The sequence below is a fragment of the Manacus vitellinus genome, unplaced genomic scaffold (assembly GCF_001715985.3).
Source record: "Manacus vitellinus isolate BGI_N305 unplaced genomic scaffold, ASM171598v3 scaffold_107_pilon, whole genome shotgun sequence".
NCBI classification, from domain to species: Eukaryota; Metazoa; Chordata; class Aves; order Passeriformes; family Pipridae; genus Manacus; species Manacus vitellinus.
Window position 1 is genome coordinate 732,376 of NW_021938834.1, and position 3,459 is coordinate 735,834.

Sequence of the window (3,459 nt, forward strand, 5' to 3'; positions counted from 1 at the left end):
GGAGCCAGGGGTGGAGCAGCCCCGAGGATCCGGGACTGGGGGTTTGCACTGAGCTCCAGGGTTGCTCTGGGGTAGCTGGATAAAATGTGGGGTTAGGGTCGTTTGGCGGCTTTTTTTGTGGGTTTTTGTTTGTTTTGGTGATTTTGTTTTTTTCCTTATTTGCCTTTCTCACGGGTTATGGCTATGGTAGGTGATAGCAGCAGAAACACCTTTCAGGAGAGACGTGGGCTGAAAATGAATGGTTTGCATTAGATTGTTATGCTGGTAAGTACAGGTTGAAGTAAAGATGCTTTAGAGCATTCACTGGTTATTCAATGCTTAATAATAAAGGTAACAAATAAAAATTTTTTCAAGAGCAATCCTGGAAGAAGCATGAGAGGTATCACAAAATACAGCTCCTGGCTGATGAAGCACCCTGTAACTGTGCAGAAAAGAGAGCATGGTGTGACTGTACAAAAGCCCTTTATTCCACCTATTGGAAGGAGTAGCTCAGACATATCCTTTCACACTGTCAGGTGAAAGAGTAACAGCATTGATCCAACCTCCTCCACCACTTTCTTTTTTTCCTACTAGATTCTCCTGAGGTGGCTCAATTTCTGTCTTCTACTGGTATTATTAACTTGAGAAGTCTCCTTTTCTTCCCTAATTTGTGGCTCATGCTGGTGAAATGAGCAAAATCAGCTGTAGATAAATAACTCCTGTGACTTCTGTTTTCTGTCAGAGTGGGGTTAACAGCCCTCAGTCACTGACAGCATCAACACCTTGATGGTTGTCATAGGTTTACTTGTTCTAAAAAAACAGGCAGGAAATTTATTGCTGTAAGGGGGGGATGTTGAAAGGGGGAGAGTAGTTTTTGCCTTGGGTGATTGACCCCCACAAAAGAACTAAACAGCAGATCCACACTCCAAGCTGATGGCCCTCTGAAGACTGGGGAGGGGTGATGAGGGTTTTTTTTCTCTCTCCTCAGAAATGGGAGGCACTTCACTTTTGCTCTGACTGTAGGGAGGGTGTGTGTTGGAGGGGTCCGAGGTTTACTTTGGTTTTGGCCTGATCATCTGGCTTGTTTTCTGGCCCCGGTGTGCCTCCGTTTTCCTGCGCCCTGTTCTGTCCCAGCTCAGATCTGCTCGGATTTCATTGGAGAGGCTTGACCCACCTGCAGAGGAACCTTTTTTGGGAGGAGGTTGCCCTTTCCCTCCTCCGTTCCCGCGTTGGCAGCGGCGTTTGTCCGTCGAGGAAAAGGGGGAAATCCCGGCCACAGCCAGCCGCAAACAGCGTGAGTTTCGGGGGGAAAGCCCCCTTTTCCCCTTCCCCTTCTCGGTGTGGGGGGGAAGACCTCCATTTTCGGCTTCTCCCGCGGACCGGGCCCCCGCCAGGCCCAACAGCGCCCCCTGCTGGCCAACACCGAGCACTGCAGGCTCTGCTCCTCCAGTGATTCGACAGCGCCCCCTGCTGACCGTTGTTAGAATTGCGTCAAAAGGTGTAAAAGTACCGACCTGTTTCCTTTTGAGGGAGATTTTTGGGTACAGGATTATTGATTTGATCGTTTTTTGTATTCTTTTGTTGTTCTGCCAATACACATATATCCTTTAATAAAGGGCTGTTATTTTTCCTTTCTCCATGCTTCCTCAATTAGAGCCTCTTAATTTCGGATTTACAGTTGCTTAGAGGGAGGAGTTTGGTCTTCCTCATAACATCCTCCTTAGCAAAACCCTTCAGTCTCATTAAACTGAGACGAGGATAGTCCATGACATCACAAAGGGGCCCATAGCACACAGGCTGGACTGCACTCTGACCTCGTGGGGTGTTGGTTCTTTGGTTTCCAGGGCTCATTCTGGAATGGAGAGGATAGGCCATGACATCACAACGGGGTCCATGGCACACGGGTGTGGCTGCTCTCTGCGGGTGTGGGTTGTTGGTTCTTTGTTTTCCAGGGGCCATTACGGAATGGAGAGGATAGTCCGTGACATCACAAAGGGGCTCATACTACAGAGGTAAGGTTGCAATGTGGGGGAGTGGGATGTGTGTTCTTTGTATTCCAGGGGCCTTTAGGAGCTGGAGAGGATAGGCTGTGACATCACAAAGAAGCCCATGGCACGCGGGTGAGGCTGCATTCTGACAATGTGGGGCGCTGGTTTTTGGGTTGATGGGGGCTATTCTGGAATGGAGAGGATAGGCCGTGACATCACAAAGTGGCCCATGGCACACAGGTAAGAGTGCAATGTGGAGGAGTGTTATATGTGTTCTTTGGTTTCCTGGGGCCATTCCAGAATGGAGAGGATAGGCCGTGACATCACACAGGGGCGCAGGGCACACAGGTGGGGCTGCACGGTGATATTGTGAGGTGTTGGTTCTTTGGTTTCCAGGGGCCATTCCCTAATGGATAGGATAGACTATTACATCAGAAAGGGGCCGAAGGCACACAGGTGGGGCTGCCATGTGTTAGTGTGGGGCATTGATTCTTTGGTTTCCTGGGGCCATTGCAGAATGGAGAGGATAAGCTGTGACATCACAAAGGGGTGCCAGTTACATGGGTTGGGCTGCTCTGTGGGGTGTGAAGTGTTGCCTCTTTGGTTGCCAGGGACATTCTGGAATGATGGCAGTAGGCCGTGACATCAAAAAGGGGCCCACGGTACACGGATGGAGCTGCACTGTGACATTGTGGGGTGTTTGTCCTTTGGTTGCAAGGGGCAATTTCGGAATGGAAAGTATAGTTTGTGACATCACAGTGAGGCCCATGGTACATAGGTGGGGCTGTACCGTGGGGGAATGCAGCGTTCCTTCTTTGGTTGCCAGGGTCAATAGTCGAATGAAGATGCTAGGCCGTGACATCACAAAGGTGCCCATGGCACATGGGTGGGGCTGTACTCTGGGGGTTTGTGGTGCTGGTTCTTTGGTTGAAAAGGGCCATTCCGGAATGGGGAGGATAGGTCGTGACATCACAAAGGGGCCCATGGCACATGGGAGAGACTGCACTGTGACATTTCGTGGCTCTGCTCCACTGGGAATACAGATGGCCACTGCAAAAAAATCACAAGGCAAAGGCACATACTGAGGGATAACCTCAGAGTGCAACATTCTGACCAAAGGTCCCCTCGCAGGTTCCTTTGTACTGACCTCTTACTGCAAGGACCTCCTTCCCATTCTGCTGACGCTTGTAGGGTTGCGTACCACCGAGAAAAAAAACAAATGATAAGGGATGTGCTTAGATTCACCAATGATACAGCCTGCCAGAATTAACTTCTGCTTCAGACTGGCAGGAAAATGCTCACCTTGCTCGTCTGCCCTCCTGTACCTGCCGCAATCAGGTCAAGACTCTTAATGCAGGTACAAAAACGAACTTCACTTTATTGATTACAGAGGAGTATATATATCTGAGTATACACTTCAAACAGCATCTGATTGGTTGATTCTGAGTACACAGCTGGTCTTTCTTAGTTTTCTTTCAAGTCCCTCTATCGT

At 49.4% G+C, this 3,459-nt stretch overlaps 1 protein-coding gene across 2 annotated transcripts in view; it reads right to left on the reverse strand.

Moving 5' to 3' along the window:
• The window catches only part of SIN3B (SIN3 transcription regulator family member B), a 16,171-nt gene extending 15,927 nt beyond the window's left edge, over window positions 1–244 (reverse strand). For both annotated transcript variants that reach the window (XM_029964281.1, XM_029964279.1), the window contains exon 1: window positions 164–244. The gene's annotated coding sequence lies outside the window, so the exon portion shown is untranslated. The remainder of the gene's footprint in view (window positions 1–163) is intronic.
• Window positions 245–3,459: the final 3,215 nt, after the last annotated feature.